Genomic DNA, 21802 nt, shown 5'->3' with positions numbered 1-21802 from the left:
CTTTGCCCTTCCTCTCTCCATCTGTTTTTTTTTTTTTGGCAACGTAGAGCATTGGGCTCACGTTTTTGGAAATGCTTCAGTCCCTTGGGAGGAAGGTTCAGCGCTTAGGTTCTTATATCACTTAGGCAAGTCCAAAACCATTACCCTCAATTTTAATGGCACTCAGAGCCGAAGGAGCATTGTGGAGGGGGGAAGGGGAAAAAATGAGGAACAAGGGATCCCATCTGCACTGCAGATGGACTTATCTGAGAGAATGATTTCCACTCCCCAGCGCCGCCCTCAGTAGTAGTAGTGATGACCTTTCCAGCAGTCTCTAACCTTACCTACCCTGAGGAGCTCGCAGTGTGAGAACAGACACAGGGAAAGGGAAGGGGAACAAGAAACAGTTTTAATATAATTTCTTTTGCTGTCGGTGGCATGGCTGCTGACAATTGGGCCCTGGTCGTGGGTGTCATACTCAGGTCTTTTTCTCCATCTACGTGGCCTTTCCATATGTACCATTTGGCTCTCCTACCTTTTTCTGAAGCCCCTAGCATCAGCTGAAGCTTGGAGATAGGAAGCTAGCCTAGACACTTCAGCTGTGGCATTGGCCTTTGCCTGTGTCCTCTTTTTGCATAGGGTTGATAACTTACCTCTGAAAAAATTGGATATTTCCCATGAGAGGAGAGGTCTCTTTCAGTAGAGCATGGTTTAAACCTTGTTTGATAAAAGGCCTGCCCTTGTCCTAAGGCAGGGGCATGCAATTATTTCAGGTGGAGGGCCACTTACTGAGTTTTGGCAAGCCATCGAGGGCTGCATTATAAGCAGCCAAGGGCAGATAAATATTTATTTTCTAAAATGTTTAGGGGCTCCACGAGCTGGCTAGAATGGCCTGGCGGGCCGCATCTGGCCAGTGGGCCGCATTTTGCCCACCCCTGTCCTAAGGGGATCAATTGAAAATCTTGCAAAGGGAAAAAGATTGAATGTTGAAAAAGTAATGCAAGGAACTTAAGTTGTGGCAAACACCAGAAGTTACACAGGGATACTGCACTTTGCAGTGGGGTCGTAATAGTTCATGTTTGGAAAGTGCAAAAATTATACAATACAGTGCAAAGATTATACTATGCAATGGAGAGTCCAAAGCATTAACACAAGCATTCCTACCAGGCCTTGCACTGGAGAGGAAGTTTGTTTCCATGTAACCATGTGTATCATATTAAATCAATTACTACATACTAGAAAAAATGTAGTTTTCAGATATAAGAGCTGTGGTAAAATTAGTTTAAAAACTGCAACTTAGTTTAAAAACTGCATAATGTCTAAGACATACCAGGTCTTGACAGAGCACCTTTGATATTACAGGATTTTTTTTTTAAAGAAAGTTCCTTGAAAATTTTTTTTTCCCTTTTGCTCTATTAATATTGATAAGATTCTTTTCAGCAAATGAGGATCTGATTCTGCTCAACTTGCTGTCAAATGTGTGATGTGAATACATTGGAAACCAGTGAAAAATTTGCTTTGACTAACTTCTTTTAATACTAGGGATCTTATCTGCTGCTTATGATAGTTGTTGGGCCACAATTTGCATTCCAAGTTGGCAGTTTTCCTTTTTGCTATTCTACCTCCTGCCAACTGATTTGGGGATTGGTTTATTAATTGCGAATCTCAAATGCAAATATAATCACCTGCTTGTTTTTCCTTTCAATTTCAGGCTTCCAAACCATGGGAATCCATGCGAACTGCATCATATACTGAAGCGTGATGCAAGGCAATGGGAATAATGAAGAATGTTAATATATTGCAGCATGTTGGTTCAATGAAGAGTGCTGCATTTCAGCACATTGCACAGCACTGAAACCCATTCCACCACTGACTGCTAAAAACCCTTCACAACCTCTCTTTTTTTCCCCTTTGATACCTGTTACCCCCTATTTTAAGCTTTGTGTGCAGCAATAGAAGCAGCACTGTGCAGACCAAGACCATTGAGGCCATTTTTGTCTACCAGTAACTTGAGCATCTTTCAGATAAGCATTTTTCTGTCTCTGCTGTGCATGAAAGTTGAATTCAGTCTCATTTTTACAGTAGTGAGTGCTGCTGATTGTTCCTTCGGCATTTCTCAAAGTGTTGGTACCTATGAATTATGATCTAGCTCCACAGTCAGGGACTCCTATCGTAAAAAGTAAAAAATGGTGCACACTCCAATCAATAACCTTCTGTGGCCCCATCTGCCCTGGATTTGGTATGCTCTCCAATGATAGCTTGAGCCTGTCGTACATAGCGTGATTTCTTCCTAGTGGTGATTTGTCTAGAGAGGCCAGCTTGGAAGGCTTCAGAAGGCGTGCGAAGGTAGAGAAGCAGGAGGAAAAGGAAGCCTGCTCGAGAGAACTGTAAGGGAGGTCAAGCAAAAGCAATACACCACGTGAACCTTTCCATCTGAGGCTGTTTACTTTGAAAGCCAAACCGGCTTCCCTTGATGTCAGTGACCTCAGAGGGAGCGAGATTTGGTGCTTATTGGAGTATCTGAGGAGGTGCCACTGCCATCTTTCCCTTTGGATAGAAGGGCTTCAGCACCGAGTTACACTGATTTAACTAAAATGGAGACTTCGCTCCGTTTTCATTCAGCTAAACCAATGCAAGTTTATGTGGAGGCTTGGTCTAATGATCATAGGATCTGTCTTCTCCTTTTGTGAAACTGCCATCATGGAAGGGATGAAGCAAAAGCTGTATCCACTGTGACTTTTCCTTCTGGAAGGGACTGCCAGCATAGACCACCCCCTGGCTTATTGGTCATCTAACCCTGCATAGAGTAGGCTTGGACCACATGGTATCTAAAATTCCACTGACCACCTAGAGCCCTTCTTTCACTAGGCTCCCTTTCTTACTGCCATTGGTAGTAGGAATAGTAAGAAACATTAAGACAAAAAGACTAATACAGACAAGGCCAAAAGGAAGGAGTGGACAGGACAGGGGCAATACCAGATCACCAAGGCACAGAGAATGTTCTAACATGCATCTAAAGATACACCGTCATCTGGCCCCTGTTGAATAGCATTGTGGTTGCTCTGGCCAAGCTTGATAATCATTTTTCTACTGCAATTATCAGTCTAAGTGGGTAGGTGGGACAGCAGGCCTGTTATGGCTTTTATCTTCCCAGAACCTGGGAACAAAGCCCATCGAGGAGGAAACTGGCTTGACCAGTTGGGGGGCTGTGTATGTAACGGTTGAGGAGTTCAAAGGAAAAGGATGCAACAGTCAAATTCACAAACACATCTGGGGTTCAACTGATAAAGTTGCATTTTTCAGCGAAAGACAGTCTTAAAGGGATGTTGTCAAGGGGCCAAGACCAATGTTAGTTTTGTTTAAAAACAGAAAAGAGACTTCCATGAAGACTAATAGGAACCAGAATGGTTCCTCTGTGGTTTTGCCTATTCCAGACAAACCATGACTGTTCCTATCAAGGATGACCAATTTCTGTTTGCACAATGCATTGGCCAGTTTCTACTTTCTTCCTCAAACCGGTTCTTGCTATTTAAAAGGTTTTTCAGTGGAGCTGAGAGGAGGGGCCCTGTGTTTTATCCAGATGACACCTGGGATGGTGCCCAATCATGTGATGACAACATTGTGCTGGTCTATGAGAAATGGGAAGTAAAAGCAGGCAGGTCATGGTGTGGGCTGAAAGAAAGGCAGAAAGCAAACTAACTGCTTTTCCAGTTAAAAAGTCAGGGAGAGCTACCAGTTGATTTCAGTGTCAAGAATAGAAAGTATGGGGCTTCAGGCTCATGCACAGTGCTTCCTCACGGTCAACTGCATTATGTTAATGGTTGTATTTATTTGACACAAGGTAAGGCATTAATTTGAGTGAAGACTTGCGACTGATTCTTTGAAAGTCTGGCTCTGTTTCTTGTTTCCCCAGAGCCTCAGAAGGCACGTTGCACACTAGACGTTGCAGTAGGAATATATCACAAGTGCTACAATTCTGTGGCTACAGACCAAGAGAAGCAAGATGCCAGGGATTTGACAGGGATATTACCTGCACCCCACGCCCAGTGCAGGGTTCTTGCTGACGAGCCTATAGAATCCAAGGATTTGTGTCTACACATTTTTCCCTGGTTTAAAAAACTGAGTTAAATTAAAGAAAATCCTGTGAGGATTAGTATACATTATATTCCAGTGGGTTCTCTCAGGGTGGTTTGTACACTGCCACTACTACAATGCTAGTGATAACTGAGCTATCTAGTTTTAAAAGAGCTCAAGTACATCTACACCAGCTACCCGTACACCTTTGACTGCCCTGTAGATGAGACACAAACTCTCTGTAGTAGAACAAAAACCTAAAACTGAGTTCCCCAAGAGCCGCGTGGAGAGGCGTAACAGCCAGACCACCTTTTCTTTGCTAAGGGCTGTATCCGTGCTTCTTGGAATTTCTTTGAGCCTCACACTAGGGATTTTCCTGAAGATTTCTTCTTTAGGATGAAATCTAGCTAAAGCCTAGCAGTGAGTAATACAGTGAACAAAGAGCAAGAGAGTGTCTGTCTGACAGCAGCACTGAAAGAAACTATTGAAATTAACTCCCTGGCTGGGGTTCACTACCCATGAATGCAGTTACCTATAGATCCTCACGTGCTGCAGGAATGAAATGCAAGGAAAAAGACTGCTAACACAAAAGCCAAACTCCCTTCCCATCTTAGAGGATGATGCCTTCTGGTGGAGCAGTGTAGACACGGAGGATCTTGCATGCAGTGCCATTGCCAGATTGTTATAGCCTGTGGACAAGGAGGTCTTTGTTTCCCAGGCCTGTCACTGAGCCCATAGCCTACATTTATGGGGCTTCTGCTGTTCCTGTAGCTACGATGGTGGGCACCCTTGATATAGACACAGCTCGGCCAGAAGAAGGAGCCTATCCTAAACCTACCTGACGCTACTGTGACACAAGAACCGATAGATATAGACAAGATCTCGGCTGACTTGAGAGTTCGAGAAGGACTAGCATTAGTTGGAGGCTCAGCGTATACCTAGCCTGCAACAAGTCGCACGCTGGTTTTGTTTTGGAATGGTTGGACTTGCCACGGCATCTCATGAAATGCTGAACTCACGTGTGATATGAGCAGCAGAGAAATGTTTTCAAGTGAACGCGGCTTCTGATGAATGGTTTTGAAGAACGTGTTGGTTTGGCCTTGCAAGGTCCCTGCGCTGGAAGTGTTTATCAGCGTGGAGCTGTCATGCTTTTCAAGTGCTAGAAAAGGTGTTTTTTTTTTTTTCCAGCCCAGAATCTCTGTCTGTATAGAATAATGTTTGGCGTTTGGAGAATTGTTGTTTCTAACCAAGATAATTTTTCCCTAGTTTTATCTCATGTGACAAAACAAGTGGACCTTGAATTGCATTTTAATGTCAGATTTCAATTATATGGCTATAACAAAAGGTTACTTGGAGGTATTTTGTTATCCTTTTGTTGACATGTCCTTGTCTAATGTTTGTTGCTTGAAATCTCCATTTTCTCTACTTCTGTTTGTTTTCTGAAAGGGCTAAATTAGAGAGAGTGCTTGTGTGGACGGAGGAAACAAAAGGGCAAGCTGCATGCAGCCATAAAGAGATACTGAAAACCTATGGAATAACAAGCCTGTGCTGAACAGGGGCGACTAGCATCTTATTAAACCTTTTGAAGTTGTCACATCCAGGCTAGAGACTGTTCTGACGCTTCCTCTTGGCTCCACAATTTTTTAAGCTTGATGCAGAAATTGCTGGGGAAATTCTGCCATCTGTTTATTATGCAGGAGGTCAGACAAGATGATTTCAGTGGTTCCTTTTGGCTTAAAAAATGTACAAAACTGTGATTCATTTTCTGAGCCTGCTCTCAGAGCTTCGAGAAGGATTTGTCTTGGGAGAGTGAGACCAGCAGAACCGATCCAGTCTTCTGTTGTCCTTTCATGATGCCCAGGAGTGAAAATCGGACCTGGTGTGCAAATGTCAATATGGGTGGCAAAAGCAACTCCACCTTGACTTTTATTTTTTTTAGGGGTCTCCCACAACCACAGGAATTGAGCTGCCTCATGCCAATCCTGATTCTAAAGAAATCTAAGGGCCAACTCATCACCACGGGTTAACTGATGACTGCCTGCCTTGCTGCCATAGGGAATTGAATACCATGTGATATCACAGTGAAGCACATCTATCTCTGCCCTTGTTACTGCCCATAAGCTTCATCCAGAGACTGCCAAACCCATAGCCACAGGAAACTAGAAAGGACAGTGGGAAAGCTACTTGCCTATATACATTTAAAAAAAACCAACTTCCTGAACAAAACAAACTCCAGTTTTTCTGTAGCAATGGAAAATTCTTGAGAATCTGAATAGTGAGAATGAGAGAAAATCATGTAACAGTGGCTCCTTTCTCTCAGATGTGCAGCCTGAAGTGATTGTGAATGTCACAAGTGCACAGAAATGAGTACTAACTAGTTACAGCTCATTTTCCCCTGTTTATGTAGCTAATGACTCCAGTCTAACCCCTACCCCATCCTTTGTTCTACCAGTTCAGCCAATAACTTCGAGCAGTGTAACTCACTTGGGGCATAACTTTACTGCAGATCTATCTGAGGAGTCATTCCTAATAACTTCCTCTCCATCTATAAAGAGCTAAAACCAGTGTTTGGTCGTTCTTTAAACCCGAGCCTATTGGCTTGTCTGGATGATAGGATCCTTTGTAGTGAGGATGTAAGCTAAACCACTCCAGTACAGTGTATTGTGAGGACAAGTTACTATTACAGAATGAATGGAATCATATGGTTGAATGGTCACAGTTGCAACCACATGTGTTTTAATCCAGCCAAGTGCAAAGTAATTCATTTGGGAACCAAGGATGTAGATTATATATGTAGGTTGGGAGAGACTGTCTTGGAAATCAGTGACATGGAAGAAGACTGTAGATAGCCATCTTATGGTGCAGTTCCAGGGGGAAAAGATCATTGCAATTCTGGGGTGTGTTATGTGGGGGAAAAACAAGCAAAAGTAAGGACATAGCCTTACTTCTGAATGCACCATAGGTAAGGCCACTACAAGAGTACTCTGTCCAGTTCTGATACCTTCTCCAATACTGTGGAAACACTACAAGGAGCTCAGAGGACAGCTGCAAAATTAACCCATGGCCTGGAGAGCAAAGTTAAACAGCTCAACTGTTGAGTTTATCACAAAGAAGGCTGAGAGGTGAGTTGATCTCTGGGCATAGGTGGTTGCCCAGGTAATGGGAGGCTTTTCAGTCTTGCAGAAAGGGCATGAGATCTAGCGGCTGGAAATTGGTGTTATACGTTTAATTTGACCTTTAAATAAGATGCAGTTTCCTGGAAGCAAAAGAATTAAATATTGGAACAGCTTAGCAGGGAAGGTGATGGCCTTACTATAGTTTGGAGTCTTTGACATGAGATATTAAGTAGCTTTCTTTAAAATGTGGGTAATCTAGTTTCTGGGAGAAATTCTATCGCGCGCACATGCAGGGAATCGGTCTTAATGGTCATTTGGGATCTGTATCCTCCCAGTTCTTTCCTTTCTTTTATAGGCTGTGGGGAGAGCAGAGTTGTGTACACTACTTTCAGTGTATCCCTAATACATGCTGTTCTGCATTAGGACAATGGCTATTATCAAACACCATACTGCAGAAGCTGGGAAAGGGGACTTTGCCTTCTGCTGAAGTATCTGAGATTGGCCACAACTGAGGAGGGAAAGGTGGACCAGAGCTGCTAAATTATGTAAAGGATCCTTTTCTCTTGGATGTCTGACTACTTCTAGTGCATCTTGCTCACATGATGAGGGGTAAAACTAATTGCTGGGAATTAATTTTTCACAAATCAGATTGGCAGAGACTGTGGCAATTTTTATGCCTTCTTTACAGACCTAGGCAGTTTTTTTGCAAAGTGTCTTGATGTTGTGGAAAGTCTGTAGGTTAAAACTGGTTCCAAATGGTACTTTCACATGCTGCCACATTATTTCTCTGCAGCAAAATGACATTCAGAAGAGCGAGATTCTGTCCTGCATTTGAAAATCTTTGAAAAATGGTTTCCTTCCATTGATCCATATGAAGAAGGGGAAAGTGGAGCACCAACAGGAAATGCCTTTCAAAGTCCTTTTTGATCAATGCATTTGGTTGGATAATGAGTTTTTATCCTTAACACCCCACTGCATGTTATTCCTTTCCTTCACAAGCAAACCCCCCCCCCCCCAACCATGTCTCCATGAGGAACACTTTGTAAACCTTTCTTAACATTAGTATCACTAGTTTGGCTTTACTGGCATGAGAAATGTGGGAGCTTGAGCCCATAATGGGTCCCTGCAATGCACAAAGGAGCAGCAGCTGTATTCTCTGCTATTGGTACCTTAAAGGGAACTGAAGAGGTGCTAGCAACTTTGGCAATATCTTGCTGAATGACCTAGTGTAGACACAGCTTAAGTGACTCGATACTAGTGGCAGTGAAACCCAGAAAGAAATTTCATGCTAGTTCATGACCTTATCTATGCCTCCTTTATCTTAAGCATCCCATAGAATTGGGAGGAGCGGTGGGGAGAATAGGATCATAGGAAAGTAAGGCCAGAAGGGACTTCACAAAGTCATCTAATCCAACCCCCTGCTCAATGCAGGATCATTCCTGACTAACCATCCTTTCCAAGTGTCTATCCAACTTGCTCTTGAAAATACCAAAGATGGAGATTCCAGTTTCCTAGGTAGCCTGTTCCAATGATTTTGACCACCCTCATGGTCAGAAAGTTCCTCCTTATCTCCAACCTAAATATCCTCTATTGCATCTGGAGTCCCTTGCTCCTAGTCCTGTTCTGTACTGCCACAAAGAAAAGCCTATCTCTGTTCTCTCTATAGTTACCCTTCAGGTACTTAAGACTGTTATCAGCTTCTCTCGCGGTCTTGTCTTCTCCAGACTAAATAACCCTAGCATTTTCAGCTTTTCCTCATGACTCTTGCTTCCCGGGCCTCTAATAATTGTTGCTCTGAACTGAACTCTTACTAATGTGTTCACACCCTTCTTGAAGGGTGAGTCCAGAACTGTACACAGGTGAGGGCCTCACTGGTGTTGAATAGAGAAGAATCACTTCCCTTGATTTTTCAAGTGGCACTCCTGTTAATACATCGTTGAGTCTAGGTAAAAGAAACTAAGGGCCAAATTCTCAGCTGATATAAATTGGCTCTGTTGACCGTAAGGAGCTACACCAATTTACAACAGCTGAGGATTTCTTTCCACAGGACTATCAGTGGGACTGTATGTGCCATGTAATGCTGTATCCAGATAACAGATACCTCCTTCCTTTTGCGGGCAGGTAGATGTATACAAGCCAAATTCTGCAGATGTAGTTTCCACCGTATCCTGATTTTTTTTAAACCAAAGTGTCAAACTTTCCCCCCAGAATATGCATTCAAACAGTCGCCCAATGATCTAAATCTGTAAGAGCTGCATTTGGCCATAGCACTGAGCCAAACATGTAGCATGAATACTTGACATGCCTGGCATTTACTGGCACGCACAGGCCATATTGTAATTCTCTTTGTGGGGCAGATTGCTCTGATGCATTGCCGCAAAATTACAACAGTATAACAAAATTATGAACCAACTGTAGCGATTGTTTTTCCACATCACCCTCAGACCATGATTTTATGCTTTTCTTTTTTAATTTGTAGGCATAGTCAAGGTACAATTCACTTCGCGTTATTTGTCACTAGCTGATGGATGACACTTTTTTCACTTAAAGGAAAACAATGTGATTATAAACTTGAACAAATGTGCATTTTTCTCAAGCCTTCCATAAAATGTGTATTATGAGTTACTCCAGCATCTTTAAGAGAACATTGTTTCTTTGGGAAGTTGGGGGAGGGATATCATTTACCCTTAATTTCATCATCCTTTTGACTGGAAAAAATGTAATTTGCCCAAATGATTAAAAAAAAAAATCGTGTCTCTTTGTGTAATTTCTCACATTACTTGAATCTTTCTGATGAATCAATACAAAATGGAGGGGGAAAAAGCAGAAAAAAATGTCAAAACTTGTTTGGATTAGGACAAAGAATTTTTTTGTTTTGAATCGAACTGACTTCAGATGAAAGAAGTTTTTCACTGCAAGTCATTAGGTAGAAAAATCAGAAGAAAATGTTGAACGTCTAGTTTTTAGCCAGCCCTAAAATGATACTGTAACCTTGCTTACATGAAACGTAAACCTTGCTGACATGGCATAAGTGCCATTACTTAAACTTTTGAAAACTCGGCTAGAATACCGGCAAATGTGCCACAAAAAGCAGGTCTGTGCTGGGAAGGGATATAGATTTAGGGGATGCTGGAGGGCTGTGTCTTGTCTCTGATTTCTGCTGTTCTCTGCAGATTATATTGGTGGCATTTGACAAATCCCAACGCACTTAGGGTCTGCTGTACCATTGTCTTCTCCACTTCTGCATAGCAGCTCCGATCTCTCTTTCTCCGCCTCGCTCTCTAAATGTTTTTTGAACAGCCATATCCTCTGCTTCATATACATAAAAGTTTTTTAAAATGACATAAATAACCTGCAAGAGAACAGCACTGTATTTACTTGGACTCAATATACTACTGTTGAAGTTGATGGATTTTTTTTCTAATTTTAAGTCCAGCTTCTCAGCAGGCATAAGTATATGGACAAACATACTGTGCAAGTTAGCGAGTTAAAAGAGTTGGGGAATTAACCTACATCAGCTTCTCTGCGGTCACTGAATGTGTGCCCATGCTTAGCCTGCGTCAAGTGGTAACTATCTCATGGTAACTTAGTCCTGAATGAAGGAGGATAATTTGCTGCAGTTTAGCTTTCACTTACTTTAGGATAAGAGCAGGCACATATAATTTACTATGGAGCAGGTAAGGTGCAGTAAGTCCCCTTAGCTCACTGTGACTTGTTTGCCCGTGACCAGCTAGACTGTACTGCTGATTGCCTGGCAGTTCCCAATTTAAGATCTGGTTTTCAGCTACTTATAACTTAAAACATTTCAGCTGAAGTTTTCCCCTTCAAAGGCAACCCCGGTTCTGGAACTGAGCACTTGATTCTGCAACCTTAAAAACAGCCTTTTCAGGTCGTGTTTGAGAGTATATTTTATGGGGATTTAATCAGCACCCTCGATAGCCTTGGAACATGACATTACAAGACAAACCATTCCTGCCCCGAGGGTCTTAAAATCTAAAATCAGTAACAGTTCCCCACCTCCACACCCACCACCCAGCATTTGGTGTGTGCAAATGTGTACGTAATATCCTATTTAAGCCCTGGCACTTTCTCTGCTACAGCTGAACTTGCTCCATAGTAGCTGCTTTGGCAACTTTTCCTTGTCCCTGTCAGCAGGGAGCATTGTGGTGGCTTTGGCACACCTCGTTTCAATCTTAGAGCTGGCAAGCACCGCTCACGGTTCATTGTACAGTACACCTCCCTTTTCTTTTTGTCAGGAGGCTGGAATGATTCACTCCTTGTTTCAGCCTCAGAAATCCTCCCTGGGGATGTCGTTAGCCGGGGACTAGAATGGTTAAAAGATGGGATTGTTTCTTTTCTCCTGAAAAAAAGTTCCTGTCCTCTTTGTCCTCAGTATTTGTGGGCCAGTTCTCTCTCACCGGTCAGTCTGAGGTCCCAGTCGCTGCCGTGTCTGAACACCTCCCAGTCTCCAGTGTGTAGCACCTGTGAAGCAGGCAGGTTCTCGGCGTTAGAGATCTGGAGCTCAGCCTAAAGAAATGGGAGGACCAGATCTACTCAAGGACATTCCTCAAAGTGGGGCTTAACCCTGAACTCCAAGTGTACGATGCCCACAAGGCTCCCAACTAGCCCGACGGGCGTCTGTCTTGTACCGGGGATGCACCAACTAGGTATCACTGCATCCAGGTCCCCTTGGAGGCCCTGCCTGAAGAAGTGTACGTTAAGCATGTCAGTATGGGTTAGGCAGCATTGAGTTGAGCACAAAACACGGCAGCCATGGCCATTCAAATACATGACTTGCTCCCTTTTGCTCAGGCTCTCTTTTGCTTGCTCTGCCTTGCCTTCATTTCTGTGCAGCTCCATGCTTCAACAGGTGGGGTGAAGGGTGCTTCCCTCCACCCCCGTCCTGCCTATAACTCGTTTGGTTTGGATACTCTTGTGGGCAATGTGGGTTTGCAAGGGCATTTAGCCTGGGACTCCCACATCCTGAGCAGGTGCTCTACCTGCTCTGCTCCTCTACGGTGGGTGGTGTTGGTAGCAGCCTCACCTCTCCTCTTCCTCCCACTATGTTTAAGAAGGAAAGCGAGTTGCATGTGTGTACCCAAAGAGACCAATTAGATGCCCAGGTCCAGTACGTGGTTTGGGGCTATAGATCCATCTCGCCCGTCTTCCCTCATTCAAGGAGAAAGGCAAGATTTCAGACACCACCCTGTCCTCTGTATTTCTGTCGGCTAGTTTTGGTGCTTCCCCGCCCAGTGTGCAGGCTGTTGTGTCGCCCGTTCCTAGGTGATGGATTCTCCCTTTGCATTGCATAGGACACTGGGGCATTGAGCTGGGGCTGTGAATTGCACTCCAGAAGCCAGGCACCTGAAAGCTGTGTGTGCTGGGTGCTCTTCAGCGTCCCCGTGCCTAAGTCACCTCTGGTCTGACCTCAGGGGACTTGACCAAGTTCATGCAGGAAGTCTGTGGCCAAATATCTCAACTTCCAGGCCAACATCTTACTACTTAAAACAATTCTCCCTTTCCTACCCTAGCAGAAATCCCACTGACGTGAGGGGTGTCAGGGTACGGGAGAAGAGAACCGTGCCTCTGTGGAGATACCCAACGCTCCCAGAGACCTGCTTCTGCACGCTGGGCTGTGAAATGCCATGTGGTGTTCAAGACGAGAGCTAAAATGCATGCAGAGTATTTCAGCCACGATGCAGCAGAGCAAGGAACAGTAGGAGGAGATTGTCAGAAAATTTGGATGAAGTTCAAGGGAGGTCATGCGAGGTCGCAAACCCCCTTTGTGCCGCTCCGCTGCTGGCTCTTATCTGTGCGAGTCCGTCAGGTGTAACAACCATGTGTGGGGGTTTTTTCAGTTTTGTTTTGTTTTTTAATGTACCACTAGTTGCTTCTCTTCAAAGCAGGAACAAGCTGCCCTGGAACAGGCTGACCTTTGGCATAATTATTTTTTCTTTCCTAAGTCAGGGTGTTTTACTGAAGAGAGCAGAGGCAGCCTTTGCTGTTCATCAGCTTTCTTTGACACAGTAACAAGGCTGCTGTTTTCTCCCGGTGCTCGGTGAGAAATTGCTGTTGCTGTGAAAGCAAGCTCCCACACACGGAGCCTCTTCGGCCCCCTCTACCCATTACAGGTATCATGCAATTACCTGGTTAACTGCGCGGTTACCTTGAGACCAGCTACACGTGCAAAGTAGCTATCACATGATAAAAACTTGAATCAGCTATAAAGCTAGACCTCAAAAATGTGTACTTACTTTATAGCTGGTTGCTGCTGTCTGGCTTTAAGTTGCATGTGTAGCAGGGTCTCTTGCAGCTGGGAGCCCCATCAGCTGACAGGGCTCCCAGCCACGTGGGCATCCCTTACCCAGCCATGACTGAGAGTCCCACAATTGCTTGACTCTCAACCCCAGCAGCTGTGGACTCTGGGTCTGGATAGCACCCCTCAGCTAGGCCCTGCAGGATGCCTCCCGGTGATCTCTGCACCCCACAGGTTTCCCATATCCCAAAGGTGGGGGGATCACTCTAAGGCCATCCTCTGCTCCCAGGGGTTTCACACACCCCAGGCAAGGCAGATTGCTGCAGGGGTGATCCTCCCACCCCAGGTGTTTGATGCATCCCTGGGAAAGGGAGATAGCTGCAGCAATACCCCCACCCCAGGGGTGGATGGGGTGCCTGCACAGCTAGGAGTCCCTGAACTGGGGCACATGGGGCTCTCAGCCATGGGAGCCTGCTCCTTGCTAGTGCAGGGGGAGCTCAGGACTGGGCTCCCCCCACACCGGCAATAAGGTGCGTTGGGATCTGGCACACAGTCCCACAATCTTACCTCCTGCCATGTGTAATTACATAAGACCATCACTGCAGGTATCTGGTCTGATTGGCCATTGCCTTGTTCTAAAAAGGCAGAGGTAATTAGCTATGTTAGTCTGACATCAGGCAGAAAGCAGGGCAGAGTGGCACCTTAGAGACTAACTCCTTCAGAGAAATAGGCTCCTTCAGCTTTCATAGGCGACAGCCTGCTTGGTCAAGTGCTATGAAAAAATGTTGCCAGGTGGACAGGAAACAGGAGTGAGGACAGGGCTCCTGACTTTTCCATGCATCATTCAGTGACTTCGGGTATGTGGCTTAGGGTAACATTTTCAGAAGGGCCTTCATATGAAACTTTTGGACTTCCAAGTCTTTCCAAGTGCTGTGGGATATTTTGCCTATGCCAGTCTTTGCCAGAATTAAGTTTGATTCAATTAATGTTCTTAGAACATATTTACATCAGTGGACACAAAGCAATGAATAAAACTTAATATGGCATTTATGTATCAAGAGTATTAACAGTTTGCAATTAGTCTACATTGGAAAATGTCTGCCTGTCCTGCAGGTGACAGAACTGCTATTAAATCAAGCAAGCAAAAAAAAACTTGAGAAGGCTTATTTGATTTCTGTTCTGTCAACATCTGAATAAAATGTCTTGATGTTTGTAGGCCAGGGCACCTATTTAAACATCCTTTGCAATTGAAAATGATTATATGCACTAGTGAGTAATGTCTATAGTGCTCTTTGATCCAGAACTGAACCTGTTGGAATCTGTCTTGCTGTACAAATGCATCACAATTGCCTAATAGCGAAAGTGAACAATGTGTAAAGTTGAATGAACCAAAAACAACCAAAACCCAGGATGGAGGGTGGAGAGGTCTGACTACAAGATAATTTTTCATCTCAGTCTCCAGGTTTAATTCTTTGAACCATCCTCTTATTCTGGGAAGTCAAAACTGTTTGTAGTCAACCTTATTAATTTTAAAGAAAACATATGCAGGATGATTACCAGGAGATTAAACAGCCAAATGTGGATAGTAAAAATGGCTGCAATAATATTTGCAAAGCAAACAATTGCTGAAAAATTATAAAAACCTTGTAAATGTACAGGTGGGCCAGCATGTCTGTGACTGGCAGCCTTATCTCTGGCTTTGGGAGTGACCTCTACAAGGGGCCTCATCTTAAAAGCCTCTCTTAAAGATATAACTATCTTAAAGACTCTCTTAAAGCTAAACTCTCTCTCATTTCAGTCTGAAATATTCCTATATTACACAATCTGACATCCCCTCGCTTTTATTGCTGGAAATCGTTTCAATGATCTCATCCACTGAGATTGCAGGAAGTGCTCTCTGCTTTAAAGGAAAAAATCCCACAGCATGTGCAGTTGTATGCCAAAATACGTTGTATTGATCTGGGAGCATTTTGACACCTGGAGTCCAACAGATGAGCTGTGGCAAGTTGAGTGAGTGTGTGTGTGACCCGGCGCTCCCAAATTAAACTTACTGTTGCTCTGGGGTTGCAGTGGCTTGTAAAAACCCTGTACCGTTCTGCAATACTTGTGTAGCAGGCCCTTTACTCACAGTTACCTGTTAGTTGTTCTCCATGTAATGCATGAAGAAATAAGCAAATTCAATGGCTCATTTTATGTTGCACTGCTAGTCTCACCACTTTATAAGGAGAGATCTCAAAAAGAAGAGAACGTTTTCATCAGGAAAAGTTTCTTTGCTTTAACAGTGCTCCTGGTCCAAGTGGGAGTGCTCCAGCCAAGACATCCAATAGTGCAGGAATTAAGGTTCTTACTTGGAAAATGGGAGTCCCAACTCCCTGGTCTTCCTGCTTTAAGGACTCAAGCCTTAGCTTTCTACATCCTAGTAGAGTGTCCTGAGACCCTGGCTACTGAATGTTTCAGGGGGAGATTTGCAAAGGAGCTTAGATGCCAGAAATGGGACCAAGGCAAAATCTAAATGCCCACATCCAAGAGGGTGATATATACACATCTTACCTAATCTGCTTGGAGGCCCAAGACTTGCCTTGATCAATTGGGCAACCTTTTTGGCAGATGTGCCACATTCGTCCAGCCCCTCCCTGAGTGCCACGCCAGTCCACTGTCCAATCTGTTGCTCTGCCTTCTGCTTCCAGCCTTGTGCTCTCTACCCCTTCTGCTCCTCTGCTTTCTGCTCCCTGCCCTATCTACCACTGTGCTGCCTGTCGTCCCCTCCCTCCCCGGTCTGCATCATGCCACACGTAGAGGCTGCTCATGTTACACGTGGCATTTGTGCCGCAGGTTGGGCCCCCATGGCCTAGATGCTTAGCTTCCTGCGGAAAACCAATTTACGTGCCTAAAAGTCAGCTACAGTGTATGCCCGGAGAGGCTGCCATCTTGGCTGATCTGAGCTTTTTGGCTTTTATATTCTACCTGAGGCCATCAGAATTCACACACGAGGCATTTGTGCATAAGTGTCATGTATTCCTATCACCACGTGACAGCATGGAGGCCAGCAGCCATAGCCACCCACACTGAAGTCACTGCCCCATCTGCAAGTTTACTTCTACACAACGGCCTAGGAGTTAGTGCGCTGAAGTCATGCTACACTTAAATCATACTAAGGCACTTAATAATATGTGTGTCCCCTCGTTAACGCATGCTAAGTGCCGTTTGCACATCTCAGTTATGCCACTTTAGACAAGGGTTAACTCTGAGCTATGCTATCCTAGCCCATGTTAGGATAACATCAGTCTGCTCCACAGAGATGAAATGAGCTATTAGTAGTCCTCCAACATCCCAGGATGCCCTGCTCCAACCCCCACCCCAGAGCAGGGATAGAGCCCAAGTGTCCTGGCTCCTAACCACTCCAATGCTTGCCAACCCTATGGTGGCAAGTCAGAGCTGTGCAGGCAAGAAATGGTACTAACCCTTACCACGCAACGACTCGTATCACCATCTAACTTTAACACTGCTTAACATTCTGCAAACTTAGTATGGTCTAAGCGTAATGTGTAACTTCACCCTTCAGAGCAGGGGTGGGCAAAATCCAGGCCAAATGTGTCCTGCCAGGCCATTCTATCTGGCCTGCGGGGCCCCTAAATTTTTTTTAAAAAGTAATATTTATCTGCCCCTGGCTGCCTGTCATTCGGCCCTCTATGGCTTGCCAAAACTCAGTAAGTGGCCCTCCGCCCGAAATAATTGCCCGCCCCTGCTTCAGAGAGAGAGGGAGACTTGGTTCTAGGCCCTTCTCAGCCCAAGTGGACATAAACCCACATCTACTATTTCCCAGGAAAGTTACTGAACCGCAGTCCTATGGGCTAGACTCGTATTGGAGGTTGGCTATTGTGCAGGAAAGAATTCAAGCCATGGGGCCAGTGAGAGAGCAAGCGAGAGGAGGCCTGGCTCTGTAGCCTGATGGGAACGATTCCCTGGAGAGAAGGCATCTGAAGTTGTGGTTTCTGCTCCTGGGTTGCTTATGGAATCTGCATCAAATACGCTCTGAATAGATTTGCTCGGCTACCTCTAGGTCTCCCACATTGCTAGGGAGTGAGACGACCACTGAGCTATAGACTTGATCTCTTGCGCGCTCCATTTTTTTCTGTAAAAAAACTTCAAAAAGCTCCATTTCCTGTAGAGATGGGAAAAACATTTCAAATTTTGAAAATTTTCACTGCATGGGGAAGGGGTTTCCTGTCTTGCTCTATAGAGAATGGAAGTGGACTTAAATGCTGGGTGAATATGTTGGTGCTGCAACAAAACTGGAAAAGGGTGTCCATTGTATTGCTGTTTTTAACATACTTTACTATCACTTGACTTGCTTTAGCCTTTGGATGGGGTTTTCCTAAGAGTCACTGTTTCTTTAGCAAAGAGATGGTACCGCTCGGCCTTCTCAGGCCAGAGAATCGCCTCTTCTTCTATTCATCATTACATGGCATCCATTTTGCACAGCTGCAGCTAGGAACCTGTCTCCAAGTGACAAAGCTTTCCCAGGATGGGCAGTTAAACAACCAAACCTAATCTGTTTTTTAATGTTTGTAGTCTTTATGGAGACAACATTAGTGGCCCATGCCAAGGCAATGTCTTTCTGTAAGCAGCCTGAAACAATAGCTCTGAGAGATGGGACCTACTTGTCTTCTGCTAAATTCAGAGTTAGCTCTAAACTATAACACGGGCAATTAAATTTCCAATATCAGTAACTCTTTGCTGATTTTTTTTCAGCAAAATTGTGCAGCTACTGTATTTGCCCTACCTTTTCAAACTGCCTTCAACATCCACCAGGTGTTTAAAATGCATACAGTTCCCTGATCAGCTACTGAAATTTCCAACTTTCTCCGCCCAGCAACTCCTATGGTACCATTGTTCATTGTCAGCACTGACAGCTGTGACAGATTAAAGACTGGAAATGGGTGAGTGGGATGAAATAAATAGAAATTAATATCCCAATAAATAACACGGGGACTGCTGCTCTGGTTGCATTTCGTCACCTCATGCGTTCGGTTTGCTTAAGATAAATGAAGCTGCTGTGAAAATTTCAGTCTCTCTTTTAAGGCAATTTAGCAGCTGGAAAGAAGGAATTGTATGGTCAGATCGCTCTCCATGGACCACAGATTGGGAACTACTGCTTTAATGACTGCAATCTTTCAAATGTATTTGGGGCATGCCTTATGTGATGTAAGAGTTTCCAAATGGGTATGCTAGTAGTTCAGCCCCGGTGAGAGCCGCAGTGCTCCACTGCCCTCCCACCACCCCCACGAGCACCTGCTCCGATTTCGGGCCTGGCTGATTCAGCTCCTGACCCCTTGCCACCCAGCTTGCTTTTGCTTCTGCTTCCTGGATATCTCCTGGTGCCCCTGCTCACCTTTCGACTCGTGTTTCCTCCAGCCTCCACGTGCAGGACAGGAAAGCTTTAATGCAGTTGATAAATACACCCTTTTTTATTGCGTTAATCTCCGTATGGTTCCTAACCGGGGAAAAGCTCATTGTTGTGAAGTGGGATGGTGAGCCTGAAAGTATTCCTGCCAAAAAAACTCACAGTGCAATCTCTCTGCAAAGTGCAGCCTTTATTACTCGATTAACCCTTAGGTCACTTGTCAGTACAGAGGGCTTTTAACCTACCAGGGACAGCTTGTTTCTGGGGCTTGAGACGGTTGATAGGTGGCTGTGGGAGGGACAAGTGTGGTCAATGGGGGATAGGATGGATAAATGTTTCTGGATGAAACGAGTCCTACCTCACCCAGCAAGCACCTCACCTTTTCCCAGGTACTGTGGGAATCTCGTCTCTACTTCTTAGGAAGCTGGGTCCTTCAGTCCACCAATGTCTGTGTAAGGGCACTCTTGATTCCTAGTGGGTCAACAATAGCTAATGAGTCTTAACCCATCTGCTACGAGGTAAAAGGTGGGAAATGAGTCTGAGGCCCATCACTCTCTCGGGGCACAGTCCTTTTTCTGGGCAAGGCCTTTGAGAGAAAATGGAGGGGCTAGTACATCCATGATCATGTTTTTGGAGCCCTCAAGAGCCTGGGGCCCTGGTACAACTACTCATTTCCCCTCCTCTCAAGCCCTTCCTCTGGCAGGGATGGGCCTACGGGGTGTCTAGGGGCTCCCAACCTCTCTAGACACAGGACACCTCTCATTAGACCCTTCCATAACTTTTGTTAATTGAGCAGTACCCTGTTTAAAAAGCTAACATTACAGTGCCTACCTCCTTGCAGAGGGGCTGGACAGTGGGGGCAGGAGAACAGCCCGGCAGGTAAGAGCCTGAGCTTGTACTTACCTGCTTATCTCCTCACACTTTGTCTGCATCTTCAAGAGATTTCATGGCACCCCAGGGTGCCCAGGCACCCTGGTTCAGAATCGCTGATTTACACCACTGCAGTGACATATCCCAGCCAAGAAGGGCCCAAGCATGTCCCACCTTCCGGCGCCCACAAGCACACTCCAGACTTGGAAGGCGGCTGGTGAGGATGCTCTGAAGGCTTTGGTCTTAGTACGTCTGAGAGCAGCTGCTGAGGATGAGCCCAGAGGAACCTCGTCGCTGTGCTCCCGGGTTGGAGCATGCCTGCAGGCATGAGTAAGCAGACCACGAGGGAACGGTGGGCCAGGACAGGATTGGTCCTATTCAGGTCAAGACAGTGCAGAATGGCTAGAGAGGATGCAGAGGAGCAGGGCTTGGAGAGCAGATTTGATCAGATCTCCTCTTCTCTTGTTCCTCCTCAGATTCCCTTTTACTCCGCTAGCTTTAGCCCACAGTCACCCACAGCAAGAGGAAGCCATGAAGTCAATGGGGTTTTCAGCCAGCATCTGAAGGTTGCGGGAACAGCCTGCATTCAAAGTGTTTGTAGCACATATTTGGCTGATACAAAGTTTTAACAGTTTGCCTAATGGGAGTCCAGATGGGATTTGTGTGAGACACTCTCCTATTGCTGAGTAAGGAGCCACTCTGTAACTTAGGAGAGAGAAATACTGCTCTTGTTTCCAAGGCCTGCTTTGTATTGTTGAAGCAGCAATGCCCTTTCATGGAGCGCACAGCTTCCACATTCACCGGAGGCAATAATCAGCTCGTTGAAGAACCGCTGGTTAAAGTTAAACCCGAACAAGACAAAGGTTATATTGGTGGGCGGAGGAAAGTATTTGCTGTGTTGGTGTGGTCTCTTGGTGGAAGGTACACACCTATGTTTGCTCAAGTGAGTCGGTAGCTTTGGAGTTGGAATTGGCACAAGGCTCCCGCATTGCAGCATCAGTGAGTAACACCTTGTATCATCTGTGGTTAGCTGGGGGGGGGGAGGCTGTTCCTTCCTGGAGGACAATGATATGACATAAGCTATTTGCACCTTTGCCATCTTTCTGCTGGCCCACGACAATGCGAGCGTGGTGTCGACAGTACGTACCGAAGCATGTTCCCTGCACAGCCCAGGAACACAGCTCATTATACCTGTCCGCCACTTGCCACTCTTCTCATAGACTGTCCAACTAAAAGCTCTTGGTCCCTTTCTTCAAGGTACTTCAGGTTCAGGGTCCAGTGAGTATCTAGAAGGCCACCTAATGCTCTGGGATGAGGACCGTGTTCAGCAAGTTTGCTTCTGAGGTATAAAGAAACTGCAAGAAAAGGAAAGGTCATCTGTGCAGGAGATAGTAATTAGTCTAAGCCTCTGGGTTGCATTTTCCCAGGAAGTAGGGGTGATCCCCAAACTGATTGCTTCTCCTCCAAGTGCAACGTACTTTTCTGTCCTGGCCTTCTTTAAGCTAAATATACACCAGTAGGAAAATAGCAGAATAAAGACTCTTGCACAAACAAAATACCTCTTTTCCCCTGGGGACAGGATGAGAGAACAAAGAACCTGTGACTCACATTAATCATACTGCCTAATGTACTGCTGGACAAAGGCTATAGAAAAAACCTCCATAGAACAAATTGGCCTTGTGTTAGATGCACGGGTACAGGGCAAAACTAGGAAACTGGGCAAGAATGTGAGGGTCTCTTGTGACAAGCAAGCCTATTGCAAAGGTAGAGAAGGCTTTGCCAAATGGGACATCCTTATTTGCGGGGCAGGATGAAGCAAGTTCTGCTGTGTGGAGATAATAAAATAATAAAAGAAAAAAATTACCCGAAATAAATGGTCCTCAGAGATCACCACCAGTTTTGTACCAGTGCCCTGGTAGTCACTGGTTTTCATTAGCAGGAAGTACTCTTTGGCAGAAGATGCACATGGAAAGGAGGATTGTGTCTGGAAACCAGACCATACCATGAAGGTTGTTGCTTAGGCTTCAATGGCAAGGACTAAAGCTCTCAATTCAAGTAATGCCTAGTATCAGGAGATTGTCTTAGTGCTGTTCAGTTCCTGCT

At 45.1% G+C, this 21802-nt stretch overlaps 1 long non-coding RNA gene across 1 annotated transcript in view; it reads left to right on the top strand.

Annotated features, from left to right (window-relative positions):
- The window catches only part of LOC112550456, a 30952-nt gene extending 21036 nt beyond the window's left edge, over window positions 1–9916 (top strand). Inside the window, exon 3 of the long non-coding RNA XR_003094318.1 lies at window positions 1691–9916. This is a non-coding gene — a long non-coding RNA (uncharacterized LOC112550456). The remainder of the gene's footprint in view (window positions 1–1690) is intronic.
- Window positions 9917–21802: the final 11886 nt, after the last annotated feature.

This window comes from Alligator sinensis, unplaced genomic scaffold, assembly GCF_000455745.1.
Source record: "Alligator sinensis unplaced genomic scaffold, ASM45574v1 scaffold307_1, whole genome shotgun sequence".
Taxonomy (NCBI): Eukaryota; Metazoa; Chordata; order Crocodylia; family Alligatoridae; genus Alligator; species Alligator sinensis.
This window is presented reverse-complemented; position numbering and strand designations above follow the sequence as displayed.